The following is a 22468-nucleotide window of genomic DNA, read 5'->3' as shown; positions in this document are numbered from 1 at the left end:
GGCTCTCGGTGGGATTGCACCACGCTGTGTCTCGGTACCCCCCCTCTCTTTCCTCTCCCGTGTCGGAGATGATGGCAGTTCCTCCTGTCTGTCTGTCTGTGTGTCTGTCTGTCTGTCTGTCTGTCTCTCTGTCTGTCTGTCTGTCTGTCTGTCTGTCTGTCTCTCTGTCTGTCTGTGTGTCTGTCTGTCTGTCTGTCTGTCTGTCTGCCTGTGTGTCTGTCTGTCTGTCTGTCTGTCTCTCTCTCTGTCTGTCTGTCTGTCTGTCTGTCTCTCTCTGTCTGTCTCTCTGTCTGTCTGTCTGTCTGTCTGTCTCTGTCTGTCTGTGTGTCTGTCTGTCTCTCTCTCTGTCTGTCTGTCTCTCTCTCTGTCTGTCTGTCTGTCTGTCTGTCTGTCTGTCTGTCTCTCTGTCTGTCTGTGTCTGTCTGTCTGTCTGTCTGTGTGTCTGTGTGTCTGTGTGTCTCTCTGTCTCTCTCTCTGTCTGTCTGTGTGTCTGTGTGTCTGTGTGTCTGTGTGTCTGTGTGTCTGTGTGTTGATGTTTTCTCTCAGCTTCATGATGTAACGCATCAAGAATCAGAGAAAGGCCAGTTCAGTTGTAATTGATGCGATCACGATGGCGGCCGTGTTTCAGTCGGCTGCGAGGGGAGAGGTATCTTTTCCATTTGGGGGTAATTGCCTGAATTACTCAACTGTATTCCAACTGTACAAAGACATGACCAAATTGTTATTTTATTAAAGTAGAAGAATGGAAACAGATGTGATGTTTGACTCATTGAGAGAAGCAGAAGAAGAAGAAAAACTTTTTGTAAGATGCTCTTCGATGGCTGACCACATCAACTCGTATGGGGCCAGCTGAAATTAAACCCTCTGGCTTTTGCGCCGTCTGAATGTGGCTTAGTGCACAGCGCTGACCCCTTCAAAGGTACAGCTCACACTGCCCCTCCCACCTCTCCCCCTCCCCCTCCTCCCCCTCCCTGCCCCACCTCACCCCCACAGGTTCCCCCTCCCACCTCACCCTCCCCCCTCAATACAGAAATGTGAGAGCTGCCTGCTCATAAAAGCCGGGCGCAAAATCAATGAGAAGTCCTGGCTTACACGCCATTGTTGGGCGCATCCCCCCCCCCTACACAGACAGAGCCACATTCAGGCTTCTTGAAGACCTGGAGGTAAATCTGCTTGGTGCTTTTTGATTCTTTAGATGGGTTTTCATTTCTAAATGGAAGAGCCTAGCCTAGCCTGTCACCTCCTGACCTGTTATCCTTAGAGGAAATCTTGTACCATTGATTGAGGTTACAAATCCTCACTGGAACGTTTGCATGAACGAACGGAGCAAAAATAAACGATCTCTCTCCACGCGCGGGTTTAAGCGCCATTCTCTCTGAAAAGATCTGCGTCCATGCCAGCCCTGCTGAAAACGCATGCTTGTTGCTACATGAGCGTCCACGTACAGCAGGCATGCATGGCTAATAGCTATCCGTGTTGAGAAGGTCTAGTCAAGGTTTCGTCTTCTCTCTACTGGCGGATTGCAAACAATTTCAAGGTGCACGCTGCCTCCTCCTGTACAAGTAGTATGGCTCCTACGCAGTATGGAAAAGTATGGGATTTGATTTTGAGTATTTTCCAGGTCTGGAAAAGTATGGGAAAGGAACCACGGATTTTGCCAACGAAGACGGGGGCCGGAAACCTCCGTCTTTAGGCCTCACAACCCGGAGGAGCAGTGTGGACAATAGGTGCAAGAGAAGTGCTAGTGTGTAGACATAGCTTTAGAATACATTAACCACAGATTGACATAACATGTGCAACAGTGATAGTACAGCCAAGGGGGCAGTACCCTCTGGTGGGTGGCTACTGAAATTGGGAGTGATGGAGCTTGGATTTTTCATAGAGAATTCCGTCTAATGTGTTGTGCGCATAGAAAGAAGGACTGTGATGTCTCTAATTAACGCCAACCTCGGGAGCCGACGACGAGTGAGAAATTGGGATAATTGAAAATCGGGGCCTATCTTTCCCTCTTTCTCTGTCTGCACATCCTTCTAGCAGCTGAGCCCATCGGAGGGCACTTTCACACATGTTAAGTGGGGGGGACATCTGGTCTTGTTAATTCAGTGCTGTGGTCATAAAGTGGAATGGCGGTCCCCACAGGGCGGTCCCCACAGGGCGGCCTGCGTTTGCCTGCATCTGAACAGGGTTCAGATGTTAGCCTGCGTCTCCTCGTCTTCGCCGTTTGACCACGAGCGGAGAGAACTTTCGACGAGGAAACGCCGTTCTTCATCCAATCCTGCTGTGAACTTTCCACGCAGATGCTGCTGCTGATCTCTCCTCCAGACGTGCGTGTGTGTGTGTGAGGGAGATCAAATAAAAGTGACGCTACATAAACGGTGAAATATGTGCCGGAATATAAAAAGCGCGGCGTCGTACTGGGCCGTAAATGTACGGTTTTATCGAGCGCTCTTAATTTTCAATTTCTTATTGCAACAAAGTAGCGAGGTTGTGATTTGGCACCGTGGGGATTTTAAGTAGACGCCACACCCAAAGACAGTCTTTGTTTATTCCCCCCCTCCCTCCTCCTGGATACATTGTATCTGTATCTGTCAGCCATGTTGGATATGACTTCTCTGTGTTTATATCTTGTGTGCTTGATGAGCGATCTGTCACATTGTATCCACCTTATGTCCCTGCATCATCAGCAGTGGAAAGACATCATCGAGCGACATTGACAGCAGCAGGGGAGCGCGCGTGCTGCGCTTTTCATACCCTATTTTAGCGAGTAAACATTTAATGTGTATAAATGTATCGCTCCGCTTTATTTATGCATAGAATCTGCTGTTAAGTCTGAATTATACATTAGCCTAAATGAATAATGCATCAGTGCCATTCCTTCATGATTACTCGCCAGCAGCGAATGGTAATATTTGTGCTGATAAATTGGCCCATTGATCTCGCTCGTGTTGAACCAGTTGGGTAGCGCGATGGCGTCCGCCCGCATTTTGCATTTAGGGCGCTTATGACTCAACGATGTAATAATCAAACGCCAGCTAATAGTCAATGTTTTTACAGATGCGATGTCTTTTAAAATGGACGAGTCAGCCCCAAGGAATGAAAGCAAAGGATTACACCATGAATTCTCTGAGTACATTTGACTAAGAAATGACTTCTGCCATTTGCTTCACCCATTGATACCTGATGCAGCATTTGTGTGCGTATCCCTTTAAGACCGCGAACCGCGTCAACGCGGTTCGCGGTCTTAAAGGGATACACACACAAATGAGGGATATACACGCAAATGCTGCATCAGGTATCAATGGGTTAACCTCTTAGTAAGGTTATAGAGAGTGCTTTTCACCACAGCTATCATGTAATGACTGAACATGATGAATCAAGTGCAGGTCTAAGATCTGTGTTTAGATGAGCTGAGCAATAACACTCAGTCCCCCGATATAGGCTCCAGTTTAGAATCATCACCAAGAAACTAGAAGCAAGGCTGCTATAGAGAGGCAAAGTGAACGTCTACTTCCTGCTTCAGCACTGTACCAGAGATTTTTATCCGCCATTTATTTTCCCATAGACATTTCGTAAAATGCTTAGAAAAATAGCTTTACTTCGTCAAAACCAAACGGTTCAGCTATATTTAGAATCGGGAGAGACCGTAGAACATTTCACTCGGACCAAAACCAATTTGTTTTTCTTTAAATCCTCATTCTTTTAAACGCTTTGGTCCGAGTGAAATGTTACGCAATCACTCCTGTTTCTAAATATATCTGAACCGTTTGGTTTGAACGAGTACAACTCTTTTTATAAGCATTTTACGAAAATGTCTATGGGAAAATAAATGGCGGATGAACATCTCTGGTACAGCGCTGAAGCAGGAAGTAGGCGGCGGTCACTTTGCCTCTCTATTGTGTTTTACATACTGTTCTCTTCTTGGCTGCCTTTAGGATGAGTAGTTTTCCCTCAACCTCAACCTCAACAGATCAATGTCTCATTACAGTTTGGTCTTTTTGTTGGCTTGCAGCCATTACAGGACAGAGTGTGTGTGTGTGTGTGTGTGTGTGTGTGTGTGTGTGTGTGTGTGTGTGTGTGTGTGTGTGTGTGTGTGTGTGTTTGAAGCAGACAGTCTAGACTGACTGTGTCCACAGACTTGGTGGTGATTGAGACCATACTTGGTAAAAGGTCTTTCTCTGATAGCACTTCTTTATTGGCACTGTTCTTTAACAGCCGGCTTATTGGCACGTTATCAGTATAATGCTGTGTGAGCGTAGTGTTGCCTAAGCCTCGGAGCGTAGCCGCTACTGTGCACAATCTATCGCTCGTCCACACAATGAGAAAATATTGACTTGTTGTCACTCACTCATTTGATTAGTCGTGCGGGGGGGGTGATTCTGCTTTTCATTTGTCGCCGTGGCAACGCGAACGTGGGGGGAAAACACACACACAGCAACACAGTCTCTCGTTCCATCCGGTAATGAAGCGCCGGAGCGTCGCGGACGATCACATCTGGAAAGCCTCTCTTTTTTTTTTTTGAAGCAGGAACGAACGTCTTTATCAGTCACCGACGCGTCATCGCCACTCGGCAGCTCAGCTCGTAACAGCCACAGAATGCAACACTCGACAACGTGTTTCTCTCTGCAGAAGGTGCAACTGCCATGGGAGTGATGTAGCCTAACCATTCCACACTTTGATGTTCCAGCTTACACAGCTTGTGAGGTTGATCTGTTGTTGGCTATCTTCTCCACTCCACTTCCTTTGTCCGTGAGAAGAGCAGCTGAAAGCAGTTGTGCTCTGCTGCCATGTGTGAGAGAGAGCCAGGTCACAATGAAAAGCACCTCACATTTAATCCGGCCGGATTCATCATCAGTGTCCTTGTTCTTCACTAAAATAATGAGGTCGACAGTCAGCGCTGCCCCCCCGGGGCAACGTGTAGAGAGATGATCTCTCTGAACCAGCAAATCAGCCCCAGTTTCTTTATGCAAAAAAGACACGCTAATGACGACGCTTGATGTGTGTGTCAGTGCTATAAGTTAACCGCCGTTAATTCACAGACGGATCTAATGAGCTTGATAGTCAAGCTGAGCAGAGGCAGTCAGTGGAAGGCTTGTCTGTCCACGGGTGGGGGGGGGGGGGGGGGGGGGGGGTGTAATTGTTTTTGCTGGCGGTGATTGTCTCCGAAAGAGATGACTGCACACTCCAGATATGTAAACACGGAGAAACTGAAAGGCAGTAATGCTGATAGCTTGTCTGCTTCCTCTCCATCAGCCGAGCCGTTGAAAGGAAATCTCAAAGCTGCGCCCCAAAAACATTCTTTGGATTGAGCTCTTTGGCAACGCAGTCGCGTTTTACAAACCTGTGTCTGTTCAGCCGACGCCTTTCAAACATGCAAATCACATGTTTGAAACGAGGATCTTGAGGAAATCATTAACTGTGACGGCATAGCAGAAAACAAAGGGAGGGGGCGGGGCGGGGCGGGGGGGGGGAGCGTTCAAGACAACAGATGCTCAAAGTGTTTGATGCTGCTTATTGGAGCATGCCACTTTAGTGTTTAGTGCGGTGGAGAAGCTCAATTTATTCATGCTTAGACAATGATGCTCTCTCGCCAATGCACACCGCCAGTCATCTGTTCTCCACTGGCATTTAACACGTTTGAAATATTCATTTAATGTTTATACACGGATCCAAACTCTCGGATCTCTTGAGGGGGCCCGCTCACGCCTGGTGTCATCTTCACGCACTTAAGTCAGGTTGCTCGTTTTGTTGCCTGCGCGAGAAAGCTGAATCAGGTCTGTAGCAGAGTGGACTAGCGTTAGCGTTAGCACAGCTGCTAGAGGAAGATTGCCACATGAAATTGAGCTGACTGTATTGTCGTACTGATAAAGACCAATGTAAATTCCACCAGGAAGCAGTGCAGTTTGCAAACACATGGTTGTCGGGGTTAGTGTTTGTGTCAGCGTCGGGCCAAGACTGGACATCTGTCTCCAAGTGATCTATAACACCAAGTGATCTATAACACCCCCACATCCCTCCCACAGACTGTCAGCTTTGGCACGACTCCACCGGCAACACCGGTTGCTATAGCGCACCCAGCCACCCGCAACAGTCGCTCATCTAGCTAGCTAGCTGCTAGCTTAACAAACAGTGGGGCTAACAAAGAGGATGCAAACCAAAGAGGACACACGGCAACAACAAGCGACCTTAAGCACATAACCCTGCCATCATAACTCCACTTCAAAATGGAGGCCTTTGTTGTGCGAGTGTTGGGGAGGTATCTTATCACATCACTCACTCTCTGGTGTTGGCGGAGGAGATCTTCGGTCTGATAAAGACTTCACAGAGAAGGTACTCCTCCTCTGGGACTGTTGTGGAGGGATTTTCTACACTGCTGCCGTGCGCTGATTAAAACCCATTGATACCTGATGCAGCATTTGCGTGTATATCCCTCATTTGTGTGTGTATCCCTTTAAGACTGCGAACCGCGGTCTTAAAGGGATACACACACAAATGCTGCATCAGGTATCAATGGGTTAAAGCAGCACTTGTAGCGATGATCCTTTTGAATAAATGGCTCTTTGGAGCGGCGGTGCTGGTGCTGGTGCTGGTGCTGGTGTGCCGGGGTGCTGGTCGGGTTGGGATCGTGAGATTTGGATTTTTTTTAAATGCTGATCATCACCTCGGCGCGATCCATCCACCACTCCTGCTAAGATCAATATTTAATGGCTTCACAGGCTGGGCTGAAATAGAGCTCTTACAAGCCTGCTGGTGGAGGAATGAAGCTGCTATTTAGAGCCTATAGTGTTCTATAAAGTCATGGCATTGGTAGACAGCCCAAGGTTATGAGTGTGTGTCTGTGTGTGTGTGTGTGTGTGTGTGTGTGTGTGTGTGTGTGTGTGTGTGTGTGTGTGTGTGTGTGTGTTATCTACTGAGGAGTTTCTCCCTCCTCTCTCACTGCAGTGATATGAAGGAGGGAAATGCACTCAGTCTGTTATTGAGCACTGGCTCGTGAATCCTTGAAGCGTGTGTGAGAGTAAATGAATGTGTGTGTGTGTGTGTGTGTGTGTGTGTGTGTGTGTGTCTGTGTGTCTGTGTGTGTGTGCGTGTGTGTGTGTGTGTGTGTGACTATGAGAGGGCTGTGTGTGGGAGCACTATGCACGCCAGCGCTACTATACAGGCAGCGTTTGCTTCGACTGCTTCAGCAAACGAGCTGTGTGTGTGTTTGCCCTCTCTGCTACCTTAGCTTAGCTGCTCTGTGTCACTTCACATGCGTTCTACCCCCGTGGCGTGGTGTTCGTGTCAGTTAGCCCCGCGCTGTGTGTCGGTGTGTCATGCAAAATTGATCGTGAACTGAAGGCTTTGCATCGACGCACGCCGAGATGAAGCTATTACACTGTGAAGAAGATCTGAATGTCAACGCTGTGCAATAACGTCTTATTACACCATAGTCGATCCCGATCAATACGTCAGTTCATCAAGTGGCTCGTTGATTGGCCTAACCATATGCTCGCACGTTGAGCAAATTGGATCTCTAAATGAATAGAGAGCCAAAGTGGAACGTCACTTCCTGCTTCAGCACTGTACCAGAGATTTTCATCCGCCATTTATTTTCCCATAGACATTTTGTCAAATGCTTATAAAAAGAGTTTTACTTGTTCAAACCAAACGGTTCAGATAGATTTAGAAACAGGAGAGATCGCATAACATTTCACTCGGACCAAAACGTTAAAAAAATGCGGGTTTAAAGAGAATATTTTTTTCGATGTGGTTGTTTTTTAGTTTTGGTCCGAGTGAAATGTTCTATGTTCTCTCCCGATTCTAAATATAGCTGAATCGTATAGTTTGGTTTGAACAAGTACAACTATTTTTATAAGCATTTTACGGAATGTCTATGGGAAAATAAATTGCGGAAGAAAATCTCGGGTACAGTGCTGAAGCAGGAAGTAGACGTCAGCCTTGCTTCTATTTTCTTGGCGATGATTCTAAACTGGAGCCTATATTGGGGGACTGAGTGTTATTGCTCAGCTCATCTAAACACGGATCTTAGACCTGCACTTGATTCATCCTGTTTAGTCATTACATGATAGCTGTGGTGAAAAGCAATTACTTTCTGCTTTTGGGTTTTCCTGCTGTTCTGATTCACCTCACCGGGTCTCCCTGTGGTTCTGATTCACCTCACCGGATCTCCCGAGGCTTCCAACCCCCGTCCGCCGAGTGGCATCGTGCACTAACATCTTGTGTAGGAAATAGGCAGGTAAACACACACAGCACAAGTCCTTCAAGCACTTCCCCTCTGCTGCTATTGGATTACCAGCTGCCTTTCCGGGCCTCATCTGCCCAGATGAGTGCCCAGATCAATGGAGCTCTTAGTGCCGAGCTAATTCCATCAGGACGGGCTTTGCTACCGCTGATCACACAGATTATTCTTTTTTTTTTAAATATGTGAAACAAAAACTTAATCAAGTCAAGCCCCCGTGTCCAATAGCCCATATTTTATATTTTCAGCTCCTCCAACTCCCATAGACGTCAATTAGGGGGGGGGAGGGAGGATTTCATATTCATTATTGAATAGTTGGGCGGGCCACACTGAGCAGAGGTGTGGAGACGGAGGAGGAGGAGGTTGGTGGACTGCTGTGTAAAGTGATCCGGCCGGTGGGGTTTTGCTGAGTGTAGCAGGAACGCTGCTGCTGCTGCTGCGGCTGCTGCCTGTTCTCCAGCAGAGCGACTGGCATCATAAATAAGCTAAAGAGCCGTGTTTTCAGAGGGATGAGGTGTCGCCCGCGACGACGCCGAGCGCAAAGCGAAAGGGTCGAAGGGCATCGGTGACCCTCTTGTTCTGGAAACTGAAAAAGCAGACTCTCTACTGCCCCGCCTGGCCCCCATTAATTATTGTTTGATGCTAATAAACGAGGAGGGGGGGGGGGGCGTGTTATGAAACATAATTATTCATCGCAGCACTTCCTCTCCTCCGTGAGCCCCGCCTCCCCCTCCCCTCCCCTCCCCCCCTGCTCGCTGAGGAAGAGGCCAGGCCTGTCAATTGAGTACAGCAGGCGAAGACGTCCCCTCAGCCTTTTAAGGAGGGGGACAGGAGGGAGCGAGGGTGAAGGGCGGCCATTTGCCCGAGTGATATATGAGGAGAGACAGCAGTATATGTGAGGAGCTGCTGAAAGAAAGATAGGAGAAGGTCAAGGCACGTCGCAGCACTCAAGCCATTTATTGGCGGAGTACATAGTCTGACCCGGGCTGCAAATACAGTTGCTCAGCAGCAGGGGCAGCGTTATTTTTTTTTGGGGGGGGGGGGGTTGGTTTATATATATGTGTGTCAATGGCCTACACATTTAGTGATGGACACGTGTGTGTGTGTGTGTGTGTGTGTGTGTGTGTGTGTGTGTGTGTGTGTGTGTGTGTGTGTGTGTGTGTGTGTGTGTGCGTGCGTGCGCGCGCGCGCGTGCGTGCGTGCGTGTGTGTGTGTGTACACACACACTGGGATGAATGCAGCACTGTGGCCAAACATGCTGTGTGAGTGGCTGTGTTTTGTATAAGCCTGCAGACGCAGTGGAGAAGCTATTTGAACAGGATCTGGAGCTGCACTAAAAGCGGCCCTGCTGGATGATTCTCCCTCAGCGGGTTCATCTCCAGAGACACTGCAGGCTGATTTCCTATGCATGAGCGCAGCATATGGTCTGCTTCAACACAATGCGAGCAGAGCGGATTAGCCAGCGATTGTCTGGCATAACATTGTGGTAATTGAGTGGTGTTAAAGGGTTAGGGCGACTCCACCTCAGTGCTATACAGAGCAGGCTTCTTGTTCGCCTATGTCTTCCATATATAGCCTATATATATATATATATATATATATATATATATATATATATATATATATATATATATGAGATTGAACTCTAACGGTATGAAAATTTCACATAACGATTATCGTGACCAAAATATCACGGTTATCGTATTATCACGGTATTCGTAAAAAAAATAATCAAAAAGTACTAAGAGACTCACTGAAATCAGACCCAAAAAGGATTGATACACTCACTGAAATAATTTCTCCAAGGCTGCATGTTTGCATCTGGGAGACGGTTACCAACTTTGGTTGATGATGGACAGTATTTATTTAGCATGTTTTTCAGAGCGCTGTAATCATGGTACCATGGTTTTTAACGATAATGAAAATGAAACGGTACGGTTATCGTAAGGATTTTTTTTTTTTACATTTTCTTCATTTGAGTTTTCCTGCTGTGCAATTGGTCTTTTCATTGTGACTAATAAGTGAGGAGTAGACTTCAGTGAGCTTGCCACGGTCAAAGCTTCACATTAACATTCCAGGAATATCTGAGGCTCATTCACTGCAGCTCAGCCGAGCAGCCGGCTCTGTTTTCACCTTTGGTTAAAAACAGACAACGGGGCCGGTCCCTCCCCGGGCCTGGTCCCTCCCCGGGCCTGGTCCCTCCCCGGGCCTGGTCCCTCCCCGGGCCTGGTCCCTCCCCGGGCCTGGTCCCTCCCCGGGCCCAGCCATGTTCCTGTCCCTCCCCAGGCCTGGTCCCTCTGGGGATATTTTTACTGCGCCACCATTGTTGTTGCACGGTGAAGGATGCAATATGTAATCCAATATATTGCAGTTGTTAGGCCTTATGAAAGATGAAAATATGCAGCTTGTGTTTTTGCTGCGGGGGGGGGGGGGGGGGGGGGGCAGCACACTATGAGCCAGGGATCAAGTCTCCATTTCACACATGAACGGGCAGAGTTAATCTGTGGATGCTACTGTACACCACTTACAAACCAGATCACTACTGTACACCACTTACAAACCAGATCACTACTGTACACCACTTACAAACCAGATCACTACTGTACACCACTTACAAACCAGATCACTACTGTACACCACTTACAAACCAGATCACTACTGTACACCACTTACAAACCAGATCACTACTGTACACCACTTACAAACCAGATCACTACTCTCCTACTGTACACCACTTACAAACCAGATCACTACTCTCCTACTGTACACCACTTACAAACCAGATCACTACTGTACACCACTTACAAACCAGATCACTACTCTCCTACTGTACACCACTTACAAACCAGATCACTACTCTCCTACTGTACACCACTTACAATCCAGATCACTACTCTCCTACTGTACACCACTTACAATCCAGATCACTACTCTCCTACTGTACACCACTTACAAACCAGATCACTACTGTACACCACTTACAAACCAGATCACTACTGTACACCGCTTACAAACCAGATCACTACTCTACTACTGTACACCACTTACAAACCAGATCACTACTGTACACCACTTACAAACCAGATCACTACTCTACTACTGTACACCACTTACAAACCAGATCACTACTGTACACCACTTACAAACCAGATCACTACTCTCCTACTGTACACCACTTACAAACCAGATCACTACTGTACACCACTTACAAACCAGATCACTACTCTCCTACTGTACACCACTTACAAACCAGATCACTACTCTCCTACTGTACACCACTTACAAACCAGATCACTACTCTCCTACTGTACACCACTTACAAACCAGATCACTACTCTACTACTGTACACCACTTACAAACCAGATCACTACTGTACACCACTTACAAACCAGATCACTACTCTCCTACTGTACACCACTTACAAACCAGATCACTACTGTACACCACTTACAAACCAGATCACTACTCTCCTACTGTACACCACTTACAAACCAGATCACTACTCTCCTACTGTACACCACTTACAAACCAGATCACTACTCTCCTACTGTACACCACTTACAAACCAGATCACTACTCAAGTTCAAGTTCAAGTTCTTTATTAGTGTCCCAAAAGGGCAAATTGGTTTACAGCAGGCAGTAGTGCAGGCAAACAAAACAACAACAGACATGTGACTGACAACATAGCATGGGACAACCTAACTTGAGCAAGTCTGGTGCAAATGATAAAAGAAAAAAATTGAATAGAATAGAATAGACTCTCCTACTGTACACCACTTACAAACCAGATCACTATTGTACACCACTTACAAACCAGATCACTACTCTCCTACTGTACACCACTTACAAAGCAGCCACTTACTCTCCTACTTGTCCAAAAGCCCGTAGTTGTTCTTGGCCCCGGCTTCTAATGTTCTCTGCAAACAGCTGCATTTTGTAGCCAAAATGTATTTTTAGGTGACGACGTGAGCGTTTTTGTTTGTGTTGCATGTAACCTGCCGTGTGCAGGTCTACCTCTTTCTTCAAACTGTCCAAAATTAACGATGTGTGTTTGTAGCCTACCTGTGTGTGTGTGTGTGTGTGTGTGTGTGTGGCCTGTGTGTTTGTCTGGGGCACACTAACATGCCACTGCTCTAAGAGGCCTGGTCCCCAGTCTCTCTGCATGTTTTATGAGCTGTCCTCAGAGGATATGGAGGCAGCTCTGAGCTCAGATCCTGCTTGTTCCAGCAGGGTTTTCATCACTCCTCCCGGCCACTTCCCCCCGACGATGAGGGGGGAAGGAAACGCATCCAGAATCAGGCAATATTTACAACATGGCCTTGTGTGTAGCTATAGTTTAAATAGCGTCGCTAGCTAGCTGCGCAGAGGCCTCGCACACTCATGATTCATATGATTCTCCTCATGCGCGCTCCAGAGGGTGCTTTCCCCCACTTTGCCTAGGATCACCAGCGGCCCACGCACCATTGAGCAGTGTTGCCAGATACAGCAAACCGCCCAAACAAATGTCTATGGAAAAAGAAGCGACTCTGTAAACCCACCCAAGCCCATTTCTTTTTTTTTCTCTCTCCGCACAATGCAACTCAAAACAGCCCAAATGGGCGGAAAACCGCCCAATCTGGCAACGCTGCCACTGAGATGGTGGGTGACGAGGCTGAACGCTACACTGAATATTCCACCCCCCCCCTCCCCCCTGCTGACTGCTCTCTCTAAGCCCCTCCTCTTCCTCCCCCCCCCCCCGCCACCTCCCCTGCTGACTGCTCTCTAAGCCCCTCCTCTTCCTCCCCCCCCCTGCTGACTGCTCTCTAAGCCCCTCCTCTTCCTCCCCCCCCCCTCCCCTGCTGACCGCTCTCTCTAAGCCCCTCCTCTTCCTCCCCCCCCACCACCTCCCCTGCTGACTGCTCTCTCTAAGCCCCTCCTCTTCCTCCCCCCCCCCGCCACCTCCCCTGCTGACTGCTCTCTCTAAGCCCCTCCTCTTCCTTGAACAAACAAATCTCCAACAGGAGAACGTTAACTGACACACCGTCTATTTACAGTGTTTACATATTGACTCGTCAGTTAGAGCACGGCTTGTGACAACGCTGGAATTAGAAGGGAGGCGAACAAACAAAGGGGGGTGTTATGCTTAGAAGACTATGCTTTCTTTTTATTTATTTATTTATTTATTTGAATTGGTTTTATTTTGAAGTCCGTTGTGATGGTTGGGGCTTTAGGTCAGGTGGTGGTTAGCGGTCACAGAATAGCCGTTCGCCCCTGAAATGAAAGACTCCCCTTAATTAGAGGTAATAGCATCTTGTGCTACGTGGAGGTGGAGGTGTTTCTGGCCTGGATCGTTATGATCCCCCCCCCCCCCGACCAAACCATCTGCTCTGGGGATGGAGCCCGAGTGAGAGGCACCACATCGCTAAATAATTTAGGCACAATAATTGTTTTGTGCAGCGACCTAACGCCTTTGTTGCTGGGGAACTCTTCTTCCTGAAGACATCCTTCAACACTGCTGCCGGCCCGTGCTCGTGCTGTCAGTGTGAAACCTCTGAGCTTGTCTCATCTGTCACTCATCTATTTGTGTGAGTTTTTCCTCTCTGGCACGTCACTCTGTACGCCGTCGTGATTAGACTCGCTGCAGGATGTAGGGCAGCCCAATACACCCCCCCCCCCCCCCCCCCCCCCCTCTTAACACGCTCGTTTAGACGACCAGTCGGAGTCGAGCTGACGGATAGCATCGTTAAGCTGATCGGCAGATTGGGGGAAGATGAAGAGGGCATGTTTGATTGTAGAAGATCACTGAAGTGGTGCGTGATGGAGTGCTCCAATATTAAAATCTCGAGAGTCGTTTCGTTTCGACAAAATCGAGATCGGCCAAGTGCACAATCAAACTTGTTTTTCCTTGGTGGTAGAGTGTTATTTTGATTTTTACAGACATTTTTTCCCTCCATGTATCCCTGATTAAAATAAGCGACACCTCCCCCCTGCTGGAGTTATTTTCCATTTTATAGAGATAAACTGTTGGGAGGTATATTAGCCAGTACAAGCCCCGCGCTTCAATGTGTCCCCAGTGTGCATTTATGCCTCGCCTGACCCCGGCTTTACCTTTGGATAAATTTCATTACGACATAATTCACCCAAAAATGGGAATTGTCAGTGCCTCTCCAGAGGTGAACGATGCTCAAACACCCTTAAAAGCAGACACTTCATTCACACTGAAGAAAGAAGGAAAGAACGAAGGAGAGAAAGAAAGAAAAACGCCTCCGACTTCTACAGGGAAACTCAATTAAGCAGTGGATTCACGATAGCGTCTGTGGCTGCCACATAGCTCACATTCTTCTGCCTCTTATCTGCGACACGTTGGGAGAAGTCCTCCGCTGGACCGCCCGGCCTGCCATTACATTTCTCAAGGGTCCCTCATTTAGAGGGAAGGGTGACAATGGACAACCTCCCCGTGTCCCTCAGGAGCCGTGTCAAAACACAATGTCTCCTCCTGGAAGCAGACAGCAGAGCTGGAACGGCCTTCAGGCGTGGCTCCAGCCAGACAAACGTGGCAGACAGAGAAGCTCCAGTGTATCTTGATGTATCTGGTATTAGGGCTGTGGAAATGAAGTCCTGCTCACACAGGCCCTGGATGTAATAAGACATCGTGGGGCTGTGGAGCGCCCCCCTCAGGCCCGTTTTGGAGCTCTCACGGAGAGCACACACAAACAGTAGGGGTGGGGGGGGAAATCGATACACCATAGTATCGCGATGTTTTGCCTGATGATATTGTATCGATATTTGGATATCGATAAAAAAGAAATAAAAAGAAATTGCAGGCCATGCCATGCCAGGCCACCGGGCATCTGCCGGAAGCGCCCGATGTTGCAGTCCGCATCTGCAGTGGTGTATTGAGTCCAGAGAAGCTTAATAATGTAGCCTACGTGTGGGGCAAAAACAAAACAAAAACAAAAAAAACACTGCATGTTTTACTTCCGGTGAGGTCAAGGAAAAGGTAGGAAAAGGAGTTAGGAGTGACAATATATCGAAATATCACAATATTCAATATATCGCAATACTACCATATCGCAATACTATCGTATCGTGACTCAAGTATCGTTTTAGTATCGTATCGTGGGCATCTGGTGATTCCCACCCCTAGCAAACAGGGAGGGGCGTGAGGAGGATTTAGTGGAGATGGAGCTGGGGGGCTTAGACCCTGTGGTAGTGCACACAGTCTGTGCTGGAACCTGTGCCTGTTGGGACAGAGAGTAGATTTGGCTTAGTGACTATAAAAACAATACAGGGAACTATGATTAGCACAAGAGCGATTTGGTTGAGTTGTCTTGGCTAATGTTTGTAGACAGCGGTTGGTGTATTGTTGCACACACAGTGTCATTGTGCATCATGAGAGTCTCTTGTTGTTGTTCTGCAACGCTTTGCTTTTTTACCCGTCTCTCTCTCTAGGCAGGTTTAAACGTTCATGTCGGAAAAAAACCCCCGAGCGATCTTCTTCTCCTCCAGCACGGCTTTTTACCTACCAAACTAACCCCGGATGCCGGCTAAAAATAGAGCCTTTGTGAGCGGCCGCTTTAAGCAGAGGGAAAAGATGTGGTTACTCATCAGTGAATTGAAGAAACAAGTGGAGCAGACAAGTGTCTCTGCCCGGCCAAATGTGAGCTATAAAACCAGAGAGAGAGAGAGAGGGCCTCTGAGAATAAAGCCAGCTATGATTTCAGCAGGTGAGCCCACGAAGGCGGGGGGGGGGGGGGGTGCTGCGGAGAGCACAGAGAATCCCCCCCCCCCCGTCTCTCTGAAGTGGTCTAGCCCCCCTGCCTCCAGCTGAGCCTGACATCCCGCTGTTGTTTCTCGTGGGGTGGGGGCTCGGTCGGGATGGCAGCTCAGATTAGATTGCACTGAGTAAATGGATTGGTGGAGCCGAGGATGAAAAGCCGCGGCGGCTCAACGCGGCCGCGAGCTAGGATGCGTGCACCGCCGAGGATCCTCCTGCTTTACTCGGGGATCAATCTGAGTCGCCCTCGTCGTTAATATAACCCTGTGTTATATTCATGCTAATATTGTTCTCCTCTAATCTGTATTCACGCCACTATTTCATTCAATCCCCCCCCCTCGCAAAGCCGGCCCTAAACCCTTGCCAATCACGCTCTGCTACTTCATAATTCTCCAATTGAATATGCCATGAATGACTTGTCCATATCTGCAGTGCCAACAACTCCCGATTTATGCGGGATGCGAATTTTAACCCTTTCTCGCGCTATGCTCCCAGCTTGGTAATTTCTCCCGATTTGTAGGATATGTGTCGTGTTGTTACCTGGCAACCCAACCCAACCATGGGGCTGTGACGCACGGTGCGTAACTGCGTCACTGCACTCGCTCAAGCTCTAGGGGAGAGGACCGCCATATGTACATACCGCTCGCTTTGCCACAGAAAATGGATGAAACGCGTCCGAAGAGATACGTTACCAAATTTCAGTCCACTTGGTGTGAGACCGTCCCATTTCAAACTGCTATCCATCCACATCAGCAAACATCATGTGTTTTACAAGCTATATGTCGGGTCGACTTTGCCGTTAGCAAACATGCTAACTATGCCAAACACAAACAAGCCGTGGAAGCACAGAGGGGAACTGCTACCATAGTTAGCACGTTCCTCATGAGAGGTGTGTCGGAGGCTGATCAAGTCAGCAAGGCACAGGTGAAAAGAGCCATGCTAGTCGCCATGCTATTTGTTTTTCATTTTTTGTGATGTCCATTTTGGATGCTGACTTTTGATCAGATGTTTTGTGCATTTTGTATGTTCATTTAATTTATATTGATCATTATTTATTTTACTGGGAGCTATCAATTTAAGACAAATTAAAAGTAATGTACTTTACATCCTTGTATTGATTGTATTCATTTGTGGTGGGGGGTTATATAGGGGCAGGCGGGACATTGACCATACTGAACTTGCCTCAGCCAGGAAGGATCTCCGATGACATCATCACTGATGATATCAGGGGCACGGTGGCTCAGTGGTAGAGCTGTCGCCTCACAGTCGGAAGGTCCTGAGTTCGATTCTCGCCTGGGACACTGTGGGCGCTGTGGTTGTGTTCCCCCCCATATCTTAAGTGCCTACTGCCCAGGTGGGGTATCTCGTCGTAAGGGCCTTTCTCTCTGTGTGGAGTTTGCATGTTCTCCCCGTGCTCCCCCAGGGGGTTCCTCCGTATATAACCCCCCCACTAAAAACATGCAGAAGATCAGATCGTCATCGTCATCCGACCAGTGACGACAACATCCGAAGTTGGTCCCCGGGCGCTGTACGAGAAAGCGACCACTGCTCCTGGCCTGCCCCTCGGAGGAAAGGACATGCCTGGATGGGTTAAATGCAGAGGACACTTTTCACCGGCCACCGTCAGCATGAGTGTGTTGTGGCCGCATGCATGTGTTGTGGTGTTCGTGTGACAATAAAAGACGGGGCTTGTCCCGTTACGAGAGAGAGAGAGTCACATCATTACGTAATTAGGGCAATTACCTAATTATCAAAAAATCCGTCTCCGTCAGGAGGGGGTCAGGGGTTCTCTTTATACACTTGCTGAAAGTTTCAGCCCGATCGCACGTAAAACGGCGTAGCTGTGGCCGAACAAAATTCTGCTCTCTCATTTCTTATTTTATTATTATACGATGATGCTATTCTAAAGAAAAATATTATCTAGCGTTTAAATATTTAAGATAATCAATTACTAAAATTTGGAGGGATCCAAAAATGAAAAGCTCCAGCTTCTGTCCCGCTGTACAGCCACTCGAGCAGAACCCTGCTAATTTGTCTGTTTATCCTTTAGAGCGGCTTTTTGATTGAAAGGACAGAGATGAAGCGTGTATCTGGGTTAAACGTGGGAGTGATCAGGATGAATAAAACATGTCTTTGTAAAAGCCTGTTGGCTAAAGAGAGCGAGAGTGAAAAGCAGTGTTTAGTAACACAAACCCGCTGTGTGGCCATTGTGGGGGATGATGATGTGTTAATGGAGCCACAAACTGTGTGGTTTTCTCAGGCCAGAGGTCTCATTCAGAAGAGAAATGGACGTGAGCGGCTAGCTTGGCTGCTAGCCTTTGACTCGCTGATGTAAATGGTGGATGAGGTGGCGTTGGCTGGGACCCCCCTCCCCTCCCCTCCCCTCCCCTCTCCTCCAGCCACTGGCCCCTCCCTCCCTCCCTCCCCCCCCTCCCTCCCTCCCCCCTCCCTCCCTCCCTCCCTCCCTCCCCCCCCTCCCTCCCTCCCCCCTCCCTCCCTCCCTCTCTCCCTCCCTCCCTCCCTCCCTCTCTCTCTCTCTCTGTTCCATTAAGACAGCTGGTATCTTTCAAAGGGTCCTGCACCTCTGATTGATGTGTAATAGCTCCGAGCCTCACCTGCCCCCTCACACTGTTATTCAGAGGCCAGGAGGCAGCCAGCACTGCTGAGCACTGAGCACTCTGTTTCACTGCCAGTGGGCGGAGAGCGCTCTCTCTCTCTCTCTTTCTCTCTGTCTCTCTCTCTCTCTCTGTCCCCCTCTCTCTCTCTATTTCTCTCTCACCCTCTCTCTTTCTCTCCCTGTCTCTCTCTCTCTCTCTCTCTCTCTCTCTCTCTGTCCCCCCCTCTCTCTCCTTCTTTCTCTCTCTCTCTCTCTCTTTCTCTCTCTCTCTGTCCCTCTCTCTCCTTCTCTCTCTTTCTCTCTGTCCCCCCTCTGTCTCCTTCTTTCTCTCTCTCTTTCTTTCTCTTTCTCTCTGTCCTTATTTCTCTCTCTCTCTCTGTCCCTCTCTCTCCTTCTCTCTATCTCTCTCTTTCTCTCTGTCCCTCTCTTTTTCTCTGTCCCTCTCTCTCTTTCTTTCTCTCTCACCCTCTCTCTCTGTCCCTCTCCCTGTCTCTCTCTCTGTTTCTCTCTCTCTCTGTCACCCTCTCTCTCTCTGTCCCTCTCTCTCCCTGTCTCTCTCAGCCATCACTACACTATATGACTTTTCACTGCCACAATATTGCTGCTTCGCTTCTCAGGGAATCGAGAACCGGAACCGTGTAGAACCGGCTCCTAATAGTCCAATCACTCAGAATTGCTTGTGAGGTTATGAATTCCTTTTCTCGATGTCGGCATCGATGTTTTTGCGTCGACGCTGCTGAAAACTTGGCGGTCGAGGCGGAGAGGAAGAAAGTGTCCACAATCTGTGGCTTCATTTCACAAAGGAAGATGACAACAGTGCTACTAACTTGTAACACGTGTAAAAAAAAATATTATTTGAAGGCTGGAAACACCAGCGATATGTTGAAACATGTCATCTGCTTTGAAGAAAAGGACAATTGTAATTGATCGTAACATGTTTCAGATTATGTCATATTAGGCAGACCGTGTTCAGACTCAACAGCTAATAATAAAACAGCTGTGTTGATGTGTAGCCCCCCCCCCCCCCCCCCCCCCCCCCACATAGAAAATTGATCAGGAATCAATAAGGGAATCGATAAAGAATCAGACCGGTAAATAGAATCGATAACGGCGTTGTATCAATAAAATCGTATCAGTTCCCATCCTCCCTGTTCACCTCACACTGAGCTTTTGATTCACTCCATTTGTTGCTCGTTTCTCTGCATCAAACTAGGCTTATTATTATTACTGTTGTGCAACAAAGTAACCATCCACACGTGAACATATCCATACTTCACCGCTAACAACATCATGTGACCTGACATCCAGCAAGGTCATTACAGAGGGAGGATTAGCAACAACAGTAGCGTTAAGTGTGTCCAGATGCTAAGCTAACAGCACTTGGATTGTAGCGGTCCAGAACATCAAAGGAGAGAACGGACGGGCGACAGCAGCAGCTCAGAGTCCTGCTTTGCTCTCAGTGGAAGAGGCTTATGGTGCTGATGAGAGTGGAGGAGAGGTGCTTAGCTCAGGACAGCGACTCCAGGATTACAGCCGTGCTGTCAAATCATACCTCCGTCAATATTTTCATGTTCCTCACACCTCCTCGACAGACTGGAGATGGGAGCATGTGTTTTGGCACACACACAGAGGTGTGTGTACAAGGTGTGTAGGGGGAGTGTGTTTGCGCGTGCGCGTCTGAGAACTCTGTGGCGTGCGTGTGGCGTGCGTGGCGTGCACGTGTTCCCGCGCCGACGTGCTGGCAGCCCAGTGGTCGCCGTGGTAACTCATCATTAGGTGATTAATGTGGCTGTGAGGAGGCTGCAGTTTAATCAGGCCGGGTGTTTGTGTTGAAAGCGTCGACGAGGAGAGCAGCTGCCCTGTCAGGTGGTGTCTGCTCACGAGATGACAGCTCCCCCGCTGGTGGAGGAGCGCCGTCGTCAAAACGCCACCTTCCCCGTGCACGCGCGCGCGCGTGGCGTGCACGCCTGTCAGAATCCTTTCCTCCTTCCTTCCTTCCTTCCTCTCTCCCTGTATTCTTTACCTTCTGCCCTCTCTCTCTCTCTCTCTCTCTCTCTCTCTCAATAAACGCACATCTCCTCACAGACGCGCTGCATCATTTTCACCTGAAGCTGCTTTCTGCATTTACCTGGCTCCGTCTCTTTCCCCACCTCTCTCTCTCCACCTCTCTCTATCTCTCTCTCTCTCTCTCTCTCTCTCTCTCCACCTCTCTATCTCTCTCTCTCCCCACCTCTCTCTCCCCACCTCTCTCTCTCTCTCTCCCCACCTCTCTCTCCCCACCTCTCTCTCTCTCTCTCCCCACCTCTCTCTCTCTCCCCACCTCTCTCTCTCTCTCTCCCCACCTCTCTCTCCCCACCTCTCTCTCTCTCTCTCCCCACCTCTCTCTCTCTCTCTCTCCCCGCCTCTCTCTCTCTCTCTCCCCACCTCTCCCTCTCTCTCTCTCTTCTCCACTCTCTCTCCTGCTCTCATGGCCATGGTAACGCCGGGTGCTGATTGCCAGCTCTGGCCCCTCTGGGAGCTGTAATAGCTATTTCTAGTTAATCTGTAGCGGGGCAGAGGGGGGGGGGGGGGGCAAACACTGGCAAGTAAGTGAGAAGCCTCCTTTGTAGGCGTCCTGTGTAGGGCCAGTGTGTGTGAGTGTGTGTGTGTGTGTGTGTGTGTGAGTGTGTGTGTGAGTGTGAGTGTGAGTGTGAGTGTGAGTGTGTGTGTGTGTGTGTGTGTGTGTGTGTGTGTGTGTGTTAGAGTGCAGACGTCTCGCTCTGCCCACTTCTCTGTTTATGGTGCGTTTCATCGTGAGCCTGAGAAGGTGCTAGGTTGGTTGGTAGGTAGGTAGCTGACTGCCTTTCTGGAGTGAATGATGAGCAGAGCTGAAAATGGCAGTGGAGAGATGGGCAGCTTGGTTGGTTGGTTGGTGGCAGATGACTGGCTCAGCCTCTCAGCACTGTTCTGTTCTCCCCTCCAGAGCCTTCACTTCACATTAACACACTGATGACTGTCTGTCAGCCAGGGCAGAGAGAGAGGTGGAGTGCAGGCCAGCCAGCCAGAGTACACTACACACACACGCACACACACGCACACACACACACACACATAAACACACACAGACAGCCACAGGCACACCGATGTGTAAGATTGAGCCTGGTGTCATCACAGCTGCTCACCACAGAAGCGAGCTCATTGGGGTTTATGCCGCGTCTCTCCAGTGGCGGAGCGACGAGCAGAGTCTTGATCTGCTGGAAAGCCCCTGGACACACAGCATCTCTGCTGGCTGTGTGTCTCTATCCTCAAGTGCAGCACAGCCTTTCAGAAGAGCGCTTCAATACAGTGGAGAATCCCCCCTTTAGGTCCTTCTGTGAGAAATAACATGTGGTGCCTGTCTCTCTCTCTCTCTCTTCATACCTCCTCCTCCTCCTCCCTGTTAGAAGTCCCTCTCTGAACTGAGGCGAGTAGGTTTGAGCAGCAGGCTTGAAGGTTGTGTGTTGTTCTGATAGAGCTGCTCTCCGTGCTCTCCACTGTATATATATATATATACACACTGTCTGTGGATGGGAGCACCACAACATCTCATTGCCTGACCTCCACGAGCTCATTCTCCACTTTAGCTCATCCACAAGAAGTTCCTCCACCACAAAATGACCCTATAGACCCTTTTCACGGGGGCCATTTTGTGTCAAAAAGGCAGGGTAAACACGGGTGCAAGCAAAACACTAAATGAGGGTTTCCAACTTCCATGATTGGAAAACGTCCATGATTGGAAGTTGGAAACCCTCATGAGTGTTTTGCTTGCACCTGTGTTTACCCTGCCTTTTTGACACAAAATGGCCCCCGTGAAAAGGGTCTATTCCCTCACAAAGTGTA

Source organism: Poromitra crassiceps, assembly GCF_964638095.1.
Source record: "Poromitra crassiceps genome assembly, chromosome: 6".
NCBI classification, from domain to species: domain Eukaryota; kingdom Metazoa; phylum Chordata; class Actinopteri; order Beryciformes; family Melamphaidae; genus Poromitra; species Poromitra crassiceps.
This window is presented reverse-complemented; position numbering follows the sequence as displayed.